The 20,759-nt window shown below is 53.8% G+C and overlaps 1 protein-coding gene across 3 annotated transcripts in view; it reads right to left on the bottom strand.

Moving 5' to 3' along the window:
- Positions 1-19,722, bottom strand: part of RGS12 (regulator of G protein signaling 12) — a 118,516-nt gene extending 98,794 nt beyond the window's left edge. For 2 of the 3 annotated variants that reach the window (XM_074320600.1, XM_074320609.1), the window contains exon 1: positions 19,604-19,722. The gene's annotated coding sequence lies outside the window, so the exon portion shown is untranslated. Of the gene's footprint in view, positions 1-5,750; positions 5,927-19,603 lie in introns of those variants that run through there. The other variant, XM_074320602.1, reaches the window with a different exon arrangement.
- Positions 19,723-20,759: the final 1,037 nt, after the last annotated feature.

Genomic DNA, 20,759 nt, shown 5'->3' with positions numbered 1-20,759 from the left:
GGTGGCTGGAGCCCAAACACGTCAGGCAAGGAAAGTTTCCCCTCCTCTCCCCGCAGGACTATGTGGACTTTGGGAACAGAGAAGGAAGTTCCCTTTTTCAAATGACTGCTGCTCTGGCAGTACCTTCTGCGAGCAGAATTCTACACCCTTCCCCTAAATACCGGAGGCACTAACGGAGCCCTGTGACCAGGTTTCCCCGAAAATCAGATCTCGCCGGAAAATAAGCCCTAGCATGATTTTTCAGGATGACATCCCCTGAACATAAGCCCTAATGCGTCTTTTGGAGCAGACCTTCATATAAGACCCGGTCTTATTTTCGGGGAAACACGGTAAAACAGAGGAGCAAGCTGCTCTTCGTCCCGCCCATTCCACGAATGCCTAGTCCTGTGCTCTGTTCAGGCCGTTATAGGAAGAGGGGTCAACAGAGGCGGCCCGCCGGGCCTGGGGGCCATCCAGGGGGGCTGTCCTGGGGGCGCTTTCCTAGGGGTCCGTCCTGGGGGGACCACCCTGGGGGAAGAACCATCCTGGGGAGGGGCCTGTCCTGGGGGGACCTGTCCTGGGGGCCCACCCTGCGGGGGCCCGCCTTCTGTCCAAGCATCAGTAGCTGAAACAGAGTCCTGCAGACTGTCCCAGTCAGGGCCGAGACTACAGAGCCAGATGCTGGAGACCCAGCCCTGCCACTCATGCAACCTTGGTCACATGTCCAACAGAGACCACAGCGCCTCTTGCCTGAGGTTGGGAGGGTCAGATGGGGTCACATGTGAGAGGCCTGGCAGAGGCCCGGCCCGCCTTACACGTTAGCTGTGGCTTCACCCTTGCCTGTTGGGACGCACCCCAGGGCCTGTGGAGGACACGAGACGCACACAATTCCCTGAGAACAGGAACGTGCTGGCTCCTGGCCCGCAGCACCTGTAGCAACCGCGCCCACGCCCTCCCCTTTGGAAGGTCCCGCTCTCCCAGGGCACATCACAAGCCCGATGGCAGGCCTTGCTTCCCTTCCTGTTCCACGGGACGTGTAGGTACGGCAGGAGGTGTTGTGTGCCTGTCACGTGCCCACTGGAGTGGGCAAGCAGTCAGCAAGCCACCTGCTGAACGAGTAAGTGTGGCTGAAACAGCCTGAGCTTTCTCCAAGTGCTAGAATTTAATTATTTTCATCCCCAGTATCTAAACTTTCTAAAAAGAAGAGGTATGACTTTTGTAGTAAGAAAAAAAGTTGACTGAAGAGGATGACGCATTTCTATACGTAGGCCATCACAAACAATCCTGAACAAAACACCCAACTGCGAGCTGTACAATGAAGGTGGCCTTCTCTCTCCAGACCCACGTCACTCCTGCCCCACGCAGCGGGGACCCCACAGTGGGGAGCAGTGCGCAGCAGAGTGCACTTGCTGCCGCCATGGGGTCTGTCCCCACTATGCCGGGCCCGTCCCGGAGGCTGTACCTGAGCCACATTGGGAATTTGCAAGGGTGTGACACATCGGCTGGACGCCACAGCCCAGGAGCAGACCAGCAAGTCGAACTGCTGGCTCCGGGTGGGAACACGGCTGTCATCATAACTCCCGAGCTCAGTGGGGTACGGTGAGCAAAGCACCCCGACACATTAACCAGCACAACTCAGAAGAATAGAGGGATGAAAGGGAACCAAGCATCAGAAAACTGACGAAAATCCAGAGTTCCCTAAAACGAAGTTAGAGTCCCCTCTCTCCATTCTCCCCATCACCCCTTAACCCAACCCAACCCCTCCCACCAGGGCTGGGAGCCTAACTGCCAGGTAATCAGGCAAGAGGCGCAGCGGCCCCCGCACCACACCCCGACCCAAAGAGAAGCAGAGTGCCGTGGGGGCTGGGGCCGGGCGGCCACTCAGGTCTCCCGCCGCTTCCAGGTACGTGACGTGTCCCCTGAGGGGCGGTGCTGAGGTCCAAGTGGCAGAGCAGACTGACAGCGGTTACATTTGAAGAAGAAAACAATCAGCACGAGTTTTCCGAAGAGGCCAGGCCGGCTGTGTGGGCCTACACAGCACACGGGTCTGAGCAACACGGCACAGAAAGCCTGGGTTAAAGCCCAGGTGTGCTGGTGGATCCACGTGACAGGCGGGGGCGGGAGTGGCACTCCGAGTACAACCTCGGGGTTCCCCTCTCTTCCCCCCACGAGCCTTCCTCCTGCACGGCTGAGTGGTTCTCCCTGGGACAGCGTGCCTTCTCTCCACACCCCTGCTAAGCTCCTGTCACCACCACCTCGCCTCCCCGTGCCACCTCTCCCCTCTGAGCGGTCACCACCCACATGGACCCTATGTCTCCAGAGCTACCTCCTCACCTTGCCTTACCTTCCATGCCTGTGCAAGGCCTGTCCCAGTGCGGTGACGCTGAGGGGAAGGGCTGTGTGTGAGCAGAGGGGGAGGAGGTGCGAGGGTGCCTGTCATGCAGGGTGTCCCGCAGGGTCTCAGCTCCCGCTCCCCAACATAAGCACGCAGGACATGGTGAGGCCAAAAAGGAACACCCACGGAGCCATAGATAGGGGAGTCACACCACTATAGTCTCGCTGGCGGCTGGGTTGGACACACAGGGAGCAAACGTCCGCCAGACCCCAACAAGGGGTCTTCCTGTCCCCCAGTCTCTCTGTGCCTCTCAGGGTACCCTGCTGGAACAACAGCGACTCACAATCAAGGTGCTTACATATTCTCAATGGCGGCCAGTCAAGACAAAAGCAAATATCCCCCAGTTCCACTAACAACAGTTCCCAAACAAACAGTCAAGCGGTCCATTAAATTAGGGATGGAAGGCAATTCCCCATAGTCCATAGTCATTCACCAGGGCTGTCCTGGGAGTGAGGGACGACCTTGACCTCACCCTCATCTCCCACGGAGGACTCAGCAAGCGTTACCTCCTGGGACTACAAGTCCTGCATCCGGGCTGCCTGAGCAGGAACTTCCCCGGCCCACAGGGCTGCAACGACCTTCGCTTTCTCCGGCCTGTGCTGGTTGGGGAACCGTCCACATCTTTCCACCTCTCCACGGGGCTCCATCTCTGCAGCAGCTGCATGGCTTTTCCTGTGCTGGTGGGAGAACCGTCCACGTCCTCCCACCCCTCCACGGGGGTCCAGCTCTCCGGCAGCTGCTCCTCCTGGTCTTCCAGAGACTGGGTGTTCATACGCACAAACTGCTCCACCGTCCTTCGGGGAGCTTTGGCCGGCACCATACCCTGCTCGCTGCGCCATTTGTCGTGCGGGGTGGCCTGCAGGGTCTCTGCTCCCGCTCCCCACACAAGAACGCAGGATATGGTGAGGCCAAAAAGGAACACCCACGGAGCCATAGGTAGGGGAGTCATACCACTATATTCTCTCTGGCGGCACTATACTCTCACTGGAGGCTGGATCCACACTGTCCGCAAACCGCCATCCACGCTTGCCAGCCCAGCCGCCATCTTCTTGCTAGCCCCGATTCTTCTCTTTCCTCTCTCCTTTCTCCTAGCGTAGCCACAGCAGTTATATTAGTGGCCAATGGCTGACTGGTTACAGCTGACGGCCAACTAGCCACAGCTGATGGCCATGCAATCTCAGTTGATGGCCATTTACTACCTGAGCCAGCACCTGTCTCTGTGAGGCCGAGAGCCTGGAAACTGCTTTCTGGGGCTCTGCCCCCACACACTGCCAGCCTGAACGCGGCGGGTCGGATGCAGTACAAAATGAGAAGTGGGACTGGATGCCCCAACTCGCACTGGCAAGAAGCAGGCGGAGGAAAGGCCTCAACGGCAAAGCACGTGCCCTCTCCCGAGAAGGGGAGGTGCTCGGACAGACGGGTCAGGGTGAGAGAACGCTCCCCACGTCTGGAGAGCTACCCAGGAACTGCCGCCTTTGCCAGGCCAGACTGAAGACTGCTACACCCCTGTGCCCCCCCCCCCCGCCTCCCGTTTTCCCTCACTTTGAGCAGAAGCATCTATAGTAGTCGCCGTATGTCTGTGGCAACAATGCACTTCTGGTTTGTGGGGGTGGGGGGGGGGCAGGAGCTAGGGGTTGGTGTCTTAGTTCAGGTCTAAGACAGAGAAGAAGTGCACCCCAGGAGTGACAGTCAAGGGGCTACGTTTGGGGGCCTCACCCTGGAGCTGATTCGGACAATGGGATTCGGATTCGAGGGGAGGCCCTTGAGGGCGTGTTTTGTACGTGGATGGGACATGAACCACTGCCTGGGGCTGGACAGTGACAGGCAGCCTCTGGGGTGTCCCCTGGGTCCCACTCTGGGCAGCCCCTCCCCTTGGGTGTGAGTTGGACCCAGTGTCCCACTTCTAACAAACAGAACGCGGCAAAAGTGAAGAGATGTCACTTCCAAGTAGGGTTCCAAAAGGACTGTGGCTTTTGTCTTGTTCACCTTGTCCTGCGCTCGCTCTGAGGGATGTCAGCTGCTGGGCTGTGAGCTGCCCTGAGCAGCAGCCCACACAGCAGGGAACGACGTCACCGGCTGACAGCCACACCGCTGGCCTTGGAGGGGGGTTTTCGGAGTGTGCCTGGAAGCGGGTCTGCACCCACCTCAGCCTGGCGACACCTGTGTGAGACCTGGGGCAGAGGACCCAAGAAGGCCTGCCCCCGGCTCCTGAGGTGCCAAACGCCTGCTGTAAGCGGCCGCAGTTGAGTGGTTTGTTACACAGCAGTAGGTAACTAATGCACCATATAATGCAAAAGCTAATGTCAGGACTTGATTTGTTACCGTTCCTGCCACAAATACATAAAAACAGCACTCTACTTATTTCTAGGAAGCAATGCGTGGCCACGTGTGTTTCATGTTCCCTCTAGTCTAATCTGTGAGGAGGTGATGGAGGAAATGCCACTGCGTACCCCAGAGATAAACTGACTACAGAATGGAAACAACGGGCTAATACATGACTTCTGCGGGACGACTACCTAAGCAATCACGGCCTCACAGCTGAAGAGGAAAACAACGCCATCATACACACGAGCAAACCGAGGCCCGAGCACCTGTCTGCCACCACGACAGAAGACAAGGGCTGGACTCACTGCCAAGGCCGTTTCCGCTGTGCCTCTCTTTTTACCACCAGCGCACAAGCAAAAGCCTGTGTAGAAACTGACGCCCCTCGGAGCATTTCTGCTGCTGACAGAAATGATTTGCCTCATTCTCAAAGAGTCTATCTCAATTCCTTGGGAGTGTCATCTCCCAAATATGACCATTAATGTAAGTTTAGGGAGCAGGTCGGTCGGGAGCCGGCCAAATTATTAGTATGCATGCTTGTGGAATAATTTACAGTAGGCTGAACAGACGCGTACAATATATAAAAGTCCCAGTTCAGCATTTTGTTATGCAGAGTTTTTGTGTTGGTTTTTCTTTTCAAATGTCAATTCTTGAGGTGTTACCACTTCAAGAAACCAAGAGGCCAGCCTCGGGCACGTATCGGATGCCCGGTTTGGTCTCCGGGAGCAGGTCCCCTCCGCCTTCCCAGCCTGGCTCACCGCCAACTAAGCAGCCGCGCGGCAGATAGGGAAGGACAAGAATTTATACCAACAGGAAAGCAGCTCGTGGAATTCGGAAGTACAGCGAACACACGTAACCAGGAGAGAGGAGAGAGAAATAAGACAGGGAGAGAAGAAATTACAGACTGGCAAATCGAAGAATGTTTCATTTCTTTGAACACATGAGAAAAGTGTACACACAATTATTACTCCCAGTCTAATAATGTAAAAAGGAAACAGAATGCCGAAAGTGATACAGAGTTGAAGAAACACAGTTATGCTGACGCTATACTCACCCCATCAGGACAGTGTAAAACATTAACTCGCCTAGCTCCTTCTTCCTTCCCCACAGCACAACTCGGCCTTCTTAGCACTGAGCCATCTACGGCCCCACGAAGACACGGGCAGCTGTGTGCCCCCCGTGCAGCTCAGGCTGCAGGGGAACGAGGGGCTGCCCCCAAGGAAGGGAGCGACCACAGCCCTGGAACACAAGGGCCTGTGGGAACAGGATACCTGCCCAGCTGCTTGAATATTTTATCACAGCTTCCCACTGTCCCCCGCCCACACGAGGAGGCCAAGCAGCATCTCTAGCACAGGATGTTCCCTTTTTCTCATGTGCGGAGAAGAAAGTCTAGATTCAGCAGAAAAGACATTGTTTTAAATTACAAAGGTCCATTGTACTGGTTCAAAAATATTAATATGCAGTTGACCCTTGAACTGCGCAGGGGTGAGGGGCGCCAACCCCCACCATAGTCGAAATCTGAGTGTAATTTTGACTCCCCCCAAAACTTAACTACAGTCGCTAGGTATCTGCGGGGGTGGGGGGTGGGGGAGGTGGTTCCAGACACCACCCCCCCAGCAGGTGCTCAAGCCCCTCACATAAAACGGCATGAAACGACGTACACAGCCGGCCTTCCGCATCCGAGGATCCCCAACTCGGATCAGAAATACTGCTTCCATCGCGGCTGGTTGACTCCGCGGATGCGAAACCCGGGGAGACGGACAGCCGACTGGATATTTACTGAAAACGCCCGCCTGTGAGAGGACCTGCACAGCCCAAACCCGCGCTGTCCAAGGGTCAACTGTATCACATGTTGATTCTAATCCTTTGTCATGTAAAGTCTACATCAAGCAAATTCCACAGGTAACAATCAAGAGAAACAAATGTACACAAGCTCTCTCATGGAAAATAACTACAGACATCAGACCCCGCGGATAAGAATAGGGGGTTATTTCATAGTGGCGGTGTGTGGTGGCTGGTGCCGGCTGCGGGAGTTGGCGGGGTCGTCAGGGAGGAGGTGGGGTCTGAGACGCCCCCAGCTGCGCCGCGGCCCAGGGGGCCCCACGCTCTGCTCACTGGTCAGCCCAGGGACCTCACTGAGCAGCCTTCCGTGTCTCTGAGGCGGCGCAGTGGGTGCACACAGCATTGGTACACGCACTGAGGACACGTGCAGGCTGCGGGCACACATGTGGACGTCAGGACGGTGACAGGTTTGAGGGGAAGCCGTGCGAGGGGCAGGACAAGCTGAGCTACGAACTTTCAGGATCTACAGCTGAGGGAACTGAAGGGCTTTTTCTGATTCCAGAAACAAATTCTAGGTCAACAAATCTCAGAATAATGAAGGTTATATCATCTCTGCCTTCCATTGCCATTATCATTTGACTTTCTTTTATCTCTGCTTGATATTTATTTCTGTCTGTGGTTTTAAAACCTGGGCAAAGTGGGACTCTAAATAGAGTTACCGGGTTTGGCAAGTAAAACTAGGATACCCAGTTGAATTTTGAATAAAAGGCGAGTAACTGCTTAGTGTAAATATGTCCCAAACATTGCGCAGAGCACGTTATCTGGCCAGTCTGGGGGGTGGGGGTGGCTGAGGCTGCCCCTCCTGCCTGGCCACACTGCAGCGCCCACGCCCCCCGCCAGTCTCCCTGAGCTCCTCCTTGCTGGAGCCTGGCTGGCCCCCCCACACCCCTCCATGGGCAAAGCCCAGGACAGGCCCAGGACAGGGTGGGCAGGCTAAGCCCTGTGTGCCCCTGCCCCACTCAATCCCCAGCCTCGTCTGCCACCCCGCCTCACCCCCAAAGGCCCAGGAAAGACTGAGAACAATTTCCTCCTCATCAAATGGGTCTCATTTCAAGCCTCCTACATGCAATTCCCCTCCCACATACAAATGCAGTCATTCCCTCTGGGGTTTGAGATGAGAAAGCCACGGGTGCTGGCCTGGCCTGTCTGGTTTTCTCACTGGGGCTCAAGGAGATCTTTCTGCTCTCCGTGTCTTTCTCCGTCACTGTTAAGACAAGAAAACCTGCCCGCGCCCAGGGCAGCATGGAGAAGGAGGGAAAAGCTGAGAGCCACAGGCCCGCACACAGGGCGCTAGGAGGAGGGGTGGACAGAGGAGGCCCCACCCCCTCAGGACCCCAGATGGCTCCTCACCTCCCACATCCAGGCAGGGTGAGGTGGGCGAATGGTGGCCCCAAAGACATCAGGTCCTAATCCCCGAACCTGGGAAACGTGACCTTATTTGGACAAAGGATCTTTGCAGACGGGATTAAGTTAAGGACTCTGAGTGAGGAGATGCTCCTGGGTTAGCCCGACAGTGAGAGGGGCTGAGACAGGAAGAGGGCCGTGTGAAGACAGAGGCAGAGCCTGGAGGACCAGCCACAGGCCCAGACGGCTGCAGCCCCCAGAAGCTGGAGGAGGCAGGAAGGACCCTCCCCTGGAGGCTCCAGAAGCAACACAGCCCTGCCCACACCTTGACATGGACGTTTGGCCACCAGAACTGTGAGCGAGTAAATGGCTGCTGTTGTAAGCCCCCCAGTCTGTGGTGCTTCGTTACAATAGCCCCAGGAAAGTGACACCCTCCTTCCTCCTCCCGGCCCTACTGCCCCCCATCGCAGTGAGGAAGCAGGCTGGCTGCTACACGTTTACGTCCACAGACCGTCCTCTGGACTGGACTCCGGGCAAAAAGGGATGCAGGGCTCTGGCAAGCGGGCACCTCCCTCTGCCCACTGCTCCCTGGGAAACCGTGTCCCGGCCGTGGCTGTGCTGACTGCGCTCAGGTGGAGTCACATTGTGGTAAGCCACGCTGAGGCCAGGAGCAGAAACCTTATCTGAAAAGCCATCTTGTCTGGAGCCCGTCTGGCTCTATCTCCTAGGGGCCTGGGCCTGGGGTGGAGCTGGAGGGCTTGGCCTGCCCTGAAATCTTTGTCAACGAAACCCCCTGAAGACTGAAGGGGAACAGCCACCCCCCCTTTGCTGGGGGAGGTTATGATCTTTCCCCTCGGCTCTCGCCTCACCTCCCGCAGCTCAAACACACCCAATAAATTCCCACAGACCCAGCTTGGTCTCCCGCGGCTCATTCCTCCAGCCGCGCCAGACACAGATGAGCCACATGAAGGCCAGGGCGCCTACCTGGGCACAGACCCACTCCCAGCAATGACCCTGCAAGCCTAAGCACGACGTCAGCACAACGTCGCTCACGGGTACTGAGAGCGTCCGGTGTCAGGCCCAGCTCCCACCGTCTTACACACGTCGCCCAGTTAATCCTCACAACTGCTCGTTTAGTGAGAGAAACTGCAGCACAGAGGAGTTTGCACAAGGTCAAACTAGACAACAGGATGCGGTAAAGAACATGGTACCGAAAGGCAATGCTCTTGCCTCTCAGGCCTCAGACAGAGCCCGACACCTAGTAAACACGCCAGGCCCGGGGCCACCTGCCAGGGCCTCACTGCTAAGTGGTGCCCGAGGAAGACAGTGGAAACGCTCAGCCTCTACTGCCACCACGCTCGTCAAACTCCTTTCCTTACAGAGACGGGCACCTGTTGAGGCTAACACGCAGCAGAGCCAGCCGTGGGCTTAGCTCACCCACAGTTTTGTAAGGAAGCTTCTTTTAGGGTAGAGAGCCTCACTCCCTGATTACTCAATTCTCCAGGGGAAAAACAAGTAAACCCCAAGTTCAATGCTTACGAACCAACAGACCACGAGTCCCAGTCTGTCCGTGCGGTGACAAAGCCTCCTGCATTCTCCTTTGTTGCTCAATCAAATTCCAATCAGGTACAAAATAAAGACCGACTATCTGAAGGTACTGGAGAGCTGTGAAGAGGGAGCAGAAACTGGGGGGAGGTGTTCTCCCCTCGAAGAAACTGCAGTGGGTAAAATGCTATGCTGTGCGTCTGTACAAGTGACTGCAGCACAGGCAGAAGGCTGCTCTCCTCCTGGCTTGAGTCAGAGAATGGAGATGGGCAAGGCAGGGCGCCTAGAAAGAGAGGGGGACATCGCACCATCTCAGAAAGGAGGGCGCTGAGGAGAGGAAGCCCTGGAATCCATTCATAAACTCTGCCAGGTCCTGGGCCAGCCCGAGCTGTCCACGCACAAGGAACAGGAGGAGGCAACTGGTGGGTTGAGCTCACCAAGTGGAGATCACAGCAGAGATTTCAGTTTGAGTCCAGACAAATGAACTCCCAGAACAAAAATCAACTCTTCACAAAAAAAAAAGTCATTACAATGGATCACCCATGATGTCCAGCACACAATCAACTATTACTAGATCTTCAAAGAGACAGGAAGATGTGGCCCACAGTCAAGAGAAAAAGAGGTCAACAGAAATTGATCCTGAGATAACCCAGGGGTTAAAATTAGCAGATAAGAACTTTAAAGCAGCTAATATAGTGTGATCAAGGATTTAATGGAAAATGCAGTCACAATAAACAGATGGCATATCTCAGTAGAGAGATGGAAACAATAAAAACGAAGCAAGTGAAAATTCTGGAAATAAAAACTATAGTAACAAATTTGAAAACTCACCAAATGGACTTAATAAAAGAGTGGAGACAGAAGAAAGGGTGAACTAACTTGAAGATAGATCAATAGAAATTATGCAATATGAAAAACAGGCAAAAATGATTTTTTAAATGGACAGGGCCTGAATGCCCTGTGGGACAGTATCAAACATAAATGCAACAGGAGTACCAAAAGGAGAGGAGAACAAGTGGGATAGAAAAATATCTGAAGCAACAATGACCAAATTTTCCCCAAACTTAGTAAAAAATTATAAATGTATATATCCACGAGGTTCAACAAACCTTGAGCAGGATAAATACAGAGAAACACCTCCTAAGCACATCAGTCCAACTACTGGAACACAAAGAGAAGAACTGGAAAGCAGCGTCACCAAGGACACACAGGGACAACGCAGTGAAGCCAGCGCTAACGTCTCATTACAAACAAGGGCAGCCGGAAGATGTTAGAACAACACAGAGAGCTGGGAAAAAGAAACTGGCAACCCAGAATTCTATATCCAGCAAGAAGAGCCTTTAAAATTGAAGGAAAATAAAGACATTTCAGATAAATGATAACTGAGAGAATTTATCATCAACAGGCAAGAAATGCTAAAGGAAGTGTTTCAAGCTGAAGAGAAATGATACCAGATGGAAACTCAAATCTACAAGAAGGAATGGAGCACACTAGAAATGGTGTACATGTGACTAAATATTTTAAAATACTTTCTTTTCTTAATTTCTTTAAAATACATATGATTTTTTTAAAGCAAAAATTGTAACACTGTGTTGTGTGGTTTACAACATGTAGATGTAATATGAAGACAAGAATAGCTCAAGGGAGAATAAATGGAACTTACTATGACAAAAATCCTTACATTTTAGGTAAAGTGTTACAAAATTAACCTAACGGACTACAGTAAGATATTTTAGACTACTAAAAAGTAATGTGGGGCTGGCCCGGTGGCTCAGGCAGTTGGAGCTCCATGCTCCTAACTCCAAAGGCTGTCGGTTCGATTCCCACATGGGCCAGTGGGCTCTCAACCACAAGGCTGCCGGTTCAACATCTCGAGTCCCACAAGGGATGGTGGGCAGCACCCCCTGCAACTAAGATTGAACAGGCACCTTGAGCTGAGCTGCCGCTGAGCTCCCGGATGGCTCAGTTGGTTGGAGCGCGTCCTCTCAACCACAACGTTGCCAGTTCGATTCCTGCAAGGGATGGTGGGCTGCGCCCCCTGCAACTAGCAACGGCAACTGGACCTGGAGCTGAGCTGCACCCTCCACAACTAAGATTGAAAGGAAAACAACTTAACTTGGAAAAAAGTCCTGGAAGTACACACTGTTCCCCAATAAAGTCCTGGAAAAACCAAAAAAAACCATGTTTGTCTGACAAAAAAATAATTATAAATAAATTAATATAATTAATTAACATAATTAATAATTATAAATAAAAAATGAATTATAAAAAAAGTAATGCAAAGAAGTATAGCCAAGAAGCCCATAGAGAAATTAAGATAGAATACTAAAAAAATGTGTATGTATATTACAAATACACACATATATTATGTGCATGTACATATATGTGTGTGTGTGTGTGTGTGTGTGTGTGTGTGTGTACATATAAGTACATAGTCAATTAACCCAAAACAAGACAGGAAAGGAAAAACAGCAACAACAAAAAATAGGGCAAATAGAATACAAAGTGGGCGACACAGATCAGCCATATTAATATTCATATGAAATGGAAATGAAAAACTTTGCAATGAGAGGAGTGAGGAGTGCGTGGAGTAGAGCTGTAAAAGAATGGCAGGACATCAACAATTGTTCAAGCTGAGTGACAGGTATATATGAGTTCATCATATTCTTCTGTTTACTCTGTATCTATTCAATATTTTCCATAATGAACACTTTTTAGAATTGGATTTAAGAGTATTCCAAATATTATTTATGCCTCACCCTCCAAGCTGCTTTGGAAAAAATGGTGTTTATTCTTTATTTATTAGCTAACAAAAAGTCTTCAATTGGGGGCTATTAAACATCAAAAAATATAAATAGATAAAACATTCACATTCAAAAGCAAAAACTATCAGACTGGATAAAAAGGCAAGACCCATCTAACTATACGCTTTATAAGAAGCTGACTTTGAATATAAAGACACGAGTAGGCTGAGAGTAAAAGAATGGAAAAGCTATACCATGAAAACAACAAACATGAGAAAGCTGGAGGAGCTGTCTTAATATCAGACAAAATAGACTTAGACACGAAAGCTCCATTCATCAGGAAGAGCATCACCATAACGTGTGGGAGCCTAATAATAGAGCTTCAATACATGAACCAAACTGGAAAGAATTAAAGGCAGAAGGAGACCAATCGACAGTCAATGTTATTTAACACCTTTCTCAGCAACGGTTAGAACTATCTGAATCCTCACCCGCCAAAAATCAGTACTAATACAGCAGATCAAAACACTATGCAGTGTTCCTTCTATGTGCCAGGCATTTTGGTGTTTGAATTCAACCACGAATAATTATGAGGGGAAAAAAAAATCCCTGGTTTCATGGAGAATATAGTATAGTGCAAACAGAAGGACAAAAGGAAAAACAAAGAAAAAACAGAATAAAAACTCATAGTATTCTTAATTATTATCTTCTAAAAGATAAGATCTTACATCTTTAAATGAAGAACGAGACGTTATTTTTAAAAATAGAAAAAGGAAATCAAAATTTAAAAGAACTTTTGAAAAACAAAAAGGATAATGGAAATAAAACGATTAATTGGAGAGTTGGAAGATGATGGAAAGCAATTTCCCAAGAGCAGGACAAACATCAAAGAGACCAACAAAAGGAGAAAAGATCAGGAGATTAGAGCATCAGCCCAGGAAATCAAACCTCCAAATAAATGAGTTCAGGAAAGAGAAGATACAAAATTGGAAGAAAATGATCTTGGAATGATATGAAACATCAGTCCTCAACCTGAAGGGGCCACCACGTGCTTCCCACCGACCCCCACAGTAATGAGAACAAGTACCATCTTGGGACATTGCAGAACACAGGGAACAAAACCCGCTCCTATGAGCTCCGTGGGGCCAGATCCCACACAGAGAACTGAAATCAGAAAGGAACAGACTTCCCACCAGTGCTGGAAACTAAATACAGTGAAACCACATCTTCAAAATGCTGAGGAAATACTTTTCAGTAGATTTCTATACCCAGCTAAACTAAAAGTTAACTGAAGGGTAAAGGTATTTTTTAAATCAAAGACAAAAGAAAAATCTATGTAACATTTCTTAGTTGTCAAGAGCATGTACTGCAACAAAAGAAGGAGTAGCCCAGACAGAACACAGGGGCCCAGAGCACAGGCCCATCACAGAGGGAGAGCAGCACAGAGAAACCTAGTCGGCACTGCATGCAGGTCTCCGGGACCAGAAGACTGGGGCAGGAAGGGGACTCTGGGAAAGAAGTCTCCCAACAACCACAAAAGGGGTGTGGTGGGGCGCGTGCTGGATGTAAGGAAAAGGAGTTTGGGGATAGATGAGTGACAGGGTTGGATGAGAAAGGAGTTGTGCTCAAGTGCACTGTGCGGTTCGGTAATGAACAATAGAGCCATAAAAAAGATAAGCACTGACCACTGGTTTAACCAAAAGGTGATATGGTAACGTTGGGAAATGGAGGGAGGAGGAGCAGTGATGGATAGAGAGGAAAGCTAACACTTCCTCCACACCTTTGAGAGAAATCAAAAGATAATGTCTACATACATAGTTTAAAAGAGCAGCTTAATTAGCAGCTATATCTGAAGATGACTGCATCTCAGAGATGAGGAGAAGCAGGACAGAAGGCCTACGGTCTGATTCTTATATCAGTAGGCTTAGCTTCAGCTAGTGTCCCGGAAGAATAAAGGACAAAAACAAGACGTAGAAAAAGATATGTAAATAACATGGAGTGTGTGTCTGTGTGTGCATGTGTCTGTATGTCTACAAATGTGTAAACAAGGAAAAAGATGGGGAAGCACACACATCGGGAAATCACCATGTGTACAGGGTTGGGGAGAGCAAGGCCCCTGGAAAGGAGGGAAGGAAGGAAAACAGGACAAACTCCATGTTTTCTCTGAGAGAGCTCCAAGAGAAGAGTTCTCTGCCTGGAGCACAGGGCCTCCTTCATGGATGAAGCTGGTGAACTTTTGAAATGTGAACCCCCTGAAAATCACAGGAAAACTTGTGTCCATATTAAAATCACGTGTGCATGTGTGTATACTTCTGGAGAGAGACTATAGTTTTCATCAGATGGCCAAAGCCCTGGTGGCCACCAACCCCGAAAGGTAAAAAATGAGTGATCTACCAGACTTGAACCCCAAGCCAGACTTATCTTTCCTGGGATGCCCTTCCCAGTACAGCCCCAGTCTCTCCTCCAGGGCAGAGCAGGGAAACCACTAAGCCCATCTGGACACAGGGGCAGTGGCAGCCCCTCTGACAGACGTGCCCGAGGGACCAGGGGAGGAGTGGGAAGAACCACAGTCCTTCCAGAAGCAGTCAGGAGCACTGTGCTAGGCTCAGGGGTAGTCCCCAGAGACTGCAGGTCCTGGACCCTGGAACTGTGAATGTCACCTAACAGGGAACACTTTGCAGGTGTGATGAACTCAAGGATCCTGAGTTGGGAGAGGATCCTGGGTTATGCAGGTGGGAGTGGACGTGAGCGATCACAAGTGTCCTTGGGGTGTAAGAGGGGGACTTGAAGATCGGATGTGACAGCGGCGGAAGCGAGGGCGGTGGGCACTGGGCTGTCAGGCGGGGCCAAGGACTGAGGACAATTTCCAGGAGCTGAAAAGGGACAGGAACAGATTCTCCCTGGAACCTCCCGAAGCTTCCCCTGGGTTTCAGCCCAGTGAGACCCATTTCCGACTTCTTGCATCCAGAACTGTGAAGGAATAAATTCCTGTCGTTAAAGCTCCCAAGTGGGTGGTAATTTGTTTCAGCAGCCATGAGAATCACACACATGCTAATTAAGAAAGTAAAATGCTTACAGGAATGCCACCAAATTCAATGAAAATGAAAATACTCCGGCTCACTGTTTCTGTGCTTGCCACACAGAATGTGTTGTCATAACTAACACGCTGCTTTCTCCTTCACTCTGTTTTGTTTGGCCCTTTTCAGACAAAGATACATGTCAAAATACAGTAAAATCAGAAATGAACACACTGTCACCTTTTGCAGTGGAGGTGCAGGCTGTGGGCACAGCCTCGCTTCCTTTCATTATTCCTTCACGGCCGTCTTGAGCACCTTCACCCCAAAACTGGAGCTGCCCCACCTCCCGACATCACAGTCCCTGCCTGGGACTGGGGCCATGTCCTGTGGCCCTCACCAGCCCCCTAGCTGCTCCTCTGCCTGGCTACTGACGCCATCCTCTCAGATGCCATCATTCTAGAAAGGGGAACAGGCCTACCCTTGACCTTGAGGCCCATGAGCCTCCAGCCCCCCGCCTCTCTGCCACACAGGCCTGCTCAGCGTCTCCCTCCTCACCTCCTGACCCGCCCCACGGAACTGCCACCTTGAGCCCTCCAGCCACCTGCCGCTGCCCCTTCCTCCCAGCCCCTCCACAGCCCAAGTCCGTGGTCTTTCCTCAGCCCCACCCAGAGGTGTCCCGCGTCGGCAGTCACCCAGTGCCGTGGCAGTGGACGCCTCAACAACAGGCTGTCACCACCTGAGGAGCAACCCTGAAGCAGAGGTCCTTGCGGGCACTCAAGGCCCATTATCTCTCGTCCTTAAAACCACAGGGCAGAGAGGCATTTTTATGAAACTTCACACTGTGACGTGACAACTGTGTTTCCAAAGTAAAACTTAAACACATCCTCTCCTCCTCGCCACCCTCCACCCATTGCGCACTCTAGGCTGAGTCTCAGACCCTTTGTAAAGCTCACAGGACTCCAGGACGTCACCCCTGCCCGGGGACCTGCCTCACCACCCTTCTCTCCTCTCGGAAGCAAGTTGTGGCCCTTTTCCACGCAGACCTCACTGCCGCCCTCCTGCAGGTCTGGGGCCTTACAAGTGGGCTTTGAGTTACAGCAGCTGCGACCACGCAGGTAACTGACACTGACCACGCTAAGGGCTCCAGGCAGATCCACTCAGGACCTGCCTGCCCCACCGCACGTCCCATGACGAACCCCACCCACCAATGAGGAAAGTGGGGCACAGACAGGACCTGCCCAAGGGCACATCCTTGCAGAGCAGCCAGGCAGGTGCCAGGCCAGGCAGCCCACTCTGGGGTTTCTGTCCACCCTCCACAACTCTGGGGCCACTCTGTCTACACCCCACAACTCTGGGCTGCTCTCTGTCTATACCCCACAACTCTGGGGCCACTCTGTCTACACCCCACAATTCTGGAGCCACTGTGTCTACACCCCACAACTCTGGGCTGCTCTCTGTCTACACCCCACAACTCTGGGCTGCTCTCTGTCTACACCCCACAACTCTGGGGCCACTCTGTCTATACCCCACAATTCTGGAGCCACTGTGTCTACACCCCACAACTCTGGGCTGCTCTCTGTCTACACCCCACAATTCTGGAGCCACTGTGTCTACACCCCACAACTCTGGGCTGCTCTGTCTACACCCCACAACTCTGGGGCCACTCTGTCTACACCCCACAACGCTGGGCTGCTCTGTCTACACCCCACAATTCTGGAGCCGCTGTGTCTACACTCCACAACTCTGGGCTGCTCTCTGTCTACACCCCACAACTCTGGGCTGCTCTGTCTACACCCCACAACTCTGGGCTGCTCTGTCTACACCCCACAACTCCGGGCTGCTCTGTCTACACCCCACAACTCTGGGGCCACTCTGTCTACACCCCACAACTCTGGGCTGCTCTGTCTACACCCCACAACTCTGGGCTGCTCTGTCTACACCCCACAACTCTGGGGCCACTCTGTCTACACCCCACAACTCTGGAGCCACTGTGTCTACACCCCACAACTCTGGGCTGCTCTGTCTACACCCCACAACTCCGGGCTGCTCTGTCTACACCCCACAACTCTGGGTGCTCTGTCTACACCCCACAACTCCGGGTGCTCTGTCTACACCCCACAACTCTGGGCTGCTCTCTGTCTACACCCCACAATTCTGGAGCCACTGTGTCTACACCCCACAACTCTGGGCTGCTCTGTCTACACCCCACAACTCTGGGCTGCTCTGTCTACACCCCACAACTCTGGGCTGCTCTGTCTACACCCCACAACTCTGGGCTGCTCTCTGTCTACACCCCACAACTCTGGGCTGCTCTGTCTACACCACACAACTCCGGGGCCACTCTGTCTACACCCCACAATTCTGGAGCCACTGTGTCTACACCCCACAACTCTGGGCTGCTCTGTCTACACCCCACAACTCCGGGCTGCTCTGTCTACACCCCACAACTCTGGGTGCTCTGTCTACACCCCACAACTCTGGGTGCTCTGTCTACACCCCACAACTCTGGGCGCTCCGTCTACACCCCACAACTCCGGGCTGCTCTGTCTACACCCCACAACTCCGGGCTGCTCTGTCTACACCCCACAACTCTGGGTGCTCTGTCTACACCCCACAACTCTGGGTGCTATGTCTACACCCCACAACTCTGGGCTGCTCTGTCTACACCCCACAACTCCGGGCTGCTCTGTCTACACCCCACAACTCCGGGCTGCTCTGTCTACACCCCACAACTCAGGGTGCTCTGTCTACACCCCACAACTCCGGGCTGCTCTGTCTACACCCCACAATTCTGGGCTGCTCTCTGTCTACACCCCACAACTCTGGGCTGCTCTGTCTACACCCCACAACTCTGGGCTGCTCTGTCTACACCCCACAACTCTGGGCTGCTCTGTCTACACCCCACAACTCTGGGCTGCTCTGTCTACACCCCACAACTCTGGGCTGCTCTGTCTACACCCCACAACTCTGGGTGCTCTGTCTACACCCCACAACTCTGGGTGCTCTGTCTACACCCCACAACTCTGGGCTGCTCTGTCTACACCCCACAACTCCAGGGCCGCTCTCTGTCTATACCCCACAACTCCAGGGCCGCTCTCTGTCTACACCCCACAACTCTGGGTGCTCTGTCTACACCCCACAACTCTGGGCTGCTGTCTACACCCCACAACTCTGGGCTGCTCTGTCTACACCCCACAACTCCAGGGCCGCTCTCTGTCTACACCCCACAACTCTGGGTGCTCTGTCTACACCCCACAACTCTGGGCTGCTGTCTACACCCCACAACTCCGGGTTGCTCAGTCTACACCCCACAACTCTGGGTGCTCTGTCTACACCCCACAACTCTGGGTGCTCTGTCTACACCCCACAACTCCGGGTTGCTCAGTCTACACCCCACAACTCTGGGTGCTCTGTCTACACCCCACAACTCTGGGTGCTCTGTCTACACCCCACAACTCTGGGCGCTCCGTCTACACCCCACAACTCCGGGCTGCTCTGTCTACACCCCACAACTCTGGGCTGCTCTGTCTACACCCCACAACTCTGGGCTGCTCTGTCTACACCCCACAACTCTGGGCTGCTCTGTCTACACCCCACAACTCTGGGTGCTCTGTCTACACCCCACAACTCTGGGCTGCTCTGTCTACACCCCACAACTCTGGGTGCTCTGTCTACACCCCACAACTCTGGGCTGCTCTGTCTACACCCCACAACTCTGGGCTGCTCTGTCTACACCCCACAACTCTGGGCTGCTCTGTCTACACCCCACAACTCTGGGGCCACTCTGTCTACACCCCACAACTCTGGGCTGCTCTGTCTACACCCCACAACTCTGGGCTGCTCTGTCTACACCCCACAACTCTGGGTGCTCTGTCTACACCCCACAACTCTGGGCTGCTCTGTCTACACCCCACCACCCCTGAGCCGCAAGAGCCTGGGACCGGGGACCGGCAGGCAGGCGGCGGCAGCTCATTTCCAGAGTTGGGGTCTCTGGAGACAGCCTCTGCCCAAACAATGCGGCGCCTGTTAGGTTCGGCCAGGAAACCAGGACCCCGCAGGCAGCGAGCGGACGCGGTGGGCACGCAGGCCCGGGTCCTCGCCCCGAACGCTGCGGCCCCGGCCCCGGCCCCGGCCCGTCCACTCCCGCCGGGACCCGGCCGGCTTCACAGCGACCCACACCCGCGCCGGGCCCACGACAAGTCCCCGGAGTTGGGCCCGGGAACAAAAGGAGAGGAGCCGGCGGCCCGGGGGCCGGGTCCCCGAGGAGACAGCGGCCCTGAGGGGCCGGACCCGGCCGGACGCCCCTTCAAGCCTCCGCCGCGCTGGGCGGGGCCGGCCCGCGAAGGGCGCGAGAGCGCGCCTAGAAAAGAAAGAAAGCGGAGGCGGGGCGGCCCTGCCTCCGGCCCGCAACCTACCGGCCGTTCCCTCCGCCGGCGGAGACCGCGCCGCCCGCGCGCCCAACGGTCCCCTCAGCCTCCGCGGCCCGGAGCAAGGGGCGGGCCCGGGGAGGGGTCGATTGGGCGGGTCCTTCGGAGGGCGTGGTCGTTGGTGGGCGTGGTCTCAGACCGAGATGGGGCGTGGCCTCCAAGGGCGTGGGCGGGCCTCAGGAGGGGGCAGCAGTGCGCGGTGTATGGGGGGTTCGGACCCTCCAGGGGGCGGGAAACTGGATGCGCGTCGGCCCTAGGGGCGGAGCATACAGAAGACAAGGGTGAGAAGAAGCGAGGGGCGGGGCCTGAGGGGCGGGGTCTCCCACGCAGGGGCGGGACTTCCGCTGCTCAAGCTGTGGCAGCTGATCCAGCTTCTCCAGTGTAAGCCCTGCGCCCCCGCCTCGGTCCCCTCCAGTCTCCCCGACACCGGGTTCCCTCCCGAACCCTAACCCCGAGTCCCCTCCCGACCCCCAGCTCGGGTCCCCTCTCGACCTCCGCCCAGTCTCCTGTGCCCCCGCCAAGGCCGTCCCGCCCCGTCCTCCCGACTGCCTTCCGCGGACTTTGATGTTCGTGGAGACTGCATCCCACGGGAAATCGTTTTATTTTTAAAGAAGAGCAGATAGGAAGTGCGGTGTCCCCCCGGTCCTCCAACAGGGGGCAGAGGGCAGGCAGGTGGGGTGCCCAGCCCCGGGGACCTGATTCCCTCGTCTCGCCCAGACTCCCGCCTCTGTCCCCCGGAGGTCTTCCAGGCAGCTCTCCCTGCCTCCAGTTGTCTTCTTCCCCCGCAGTCACTGTTTGCAAATTCCGTTTCCTTTCCTCCTAGTGACCCACCAGAGTATTTTCAGGAAGCAGTGCACCGGACGTGTACTGTACGATCTAAGCGCGGGGAGTGGCGGGGGATATCAAGGCCAGGACTCCTGATTAGCTAGGCCCTGGCTTCCCGTTTCGCCGCCAGCACCAAACCCGGCTGGAGCCTGCTGGGTTGCATGTAACAGCATGACGACAAAGCCACCAGCCATCACACGCCAGTCCCTCCACTGACCCAACAACAAGGACGTCTAAGTTATGCTCCCAGAATGACAGCAAGGGCAGTGTTTTCACGACCTGGGACGTTATCAGTGTGCACCTTCCCCCGGGTTTGCAA

This window comes from Rhinolophus sinicus, linkage group LG02 (assembly GCF_036562045.2).
Source record: "Rhinolophus sinicus isolate RSC01 linkage group LG02, ASM3656204v1, whole genome shotgun sequence".
In the NCBI taxonomy this organism is placed as follows: Eukaryota; Metazoa; Chordata; class Mammalia; order Chiroptera; family Rhinolophidae; genus Rhinolophus; species Rhinolophus sinicus.
This window is presented reverse-complemented; position numbering and strand designations above follow the sequence as displayed.